The sequence below is a fragment of the Penaeus monodon genome, chromosome 24 (genome assembly GCF_015228065.2).
Source record: "Penaeus monodon isolate SGIC_2016 chromosome 24, NSTDA_Pmon_1, whole genome shotgun sequence".
In the NCBI taxonomy this organism is placed as follows: domain Eukaryota; kingdom Metazoa; phylum Arthropoda; class Malacostraca; order Decapoda; family Penaeidae; genus Penaeus; species Penaeus monodon.
The window spans coordinates 14,260,479-14,261,395 of NC_051409.1; positions in this window are offsets into that span (position 1 = coordinate 14,260,479).

The window sequence follows — 917 nt, forward strand, 5'->3', positions numbered from 1 at the left end:
ATTTGCTTCGCTCACCTACCCACCTTTGCCCCTCTGGCTGAGCCCCCTAGAGTAATTGCCGCGCCTATCCTCCCCTCTCGGGTACCTTGCCCAAGTCGAAATAACAATATATATCGACTCTGCTCATATCCACAATGAGCTTGTACTCGAAGTCCACAAAATCATCATGGGGTTTTTGCTTATATCTAGAAGGGTGTGCGGAATAACCCCAAGCATTTCCCAAAGACCAGCAAGCTGGTGTCAGGGAGTCACACTATCAGCATTTTTACAATGTAAAAGTAATGTGTCGTTTATTATCAGAAACTGAAAAAAAACACTTTGAACTGTTGGTTTCTTACTTCCTGAATCAATCCAGAGATGAAATAAGTACCAAGGTGAATAAGTTTTCATTGATCTAAATTCTACAGCGAGATCAATACAGGTAGTCTACTGTTCGTACAGTCGATCAGTCTCGGTAGCAAAAGATCGACGATGATGCAAAGAACTGGGACAACATGAAATTACTGCAGACAAGGGGGATGCCTTATATAAATTGACCTCCACATGCAACATGGAGAAATCGAAAAACGAGACTCACCTCAGGTCAAATATGATAATAGACTAAATATAGACTAAGCACTTTGGCGAGTATTCCATGTGAACACTAAGTTAGAGATGGCCATCATAGGAAAAAAACATATGTATTTATGTATTTTCTGTCATGAGGCCATAACATCTAGGTATGTCATTATAATTAAAATTATATACTATACTACTAAGTGTAAATTGCACTGTTGACCCCCGAAAGGCACAGAGCATTGGTGCACCTATGCTTGTATCATACACATGCTATAAGATCATCGACTAAACTCTGTCAAAAAGGGATATAAATAAGGGCTTACGCAATTAGTCCAGAAGTCGAGCAGGGGTTAAAAAAT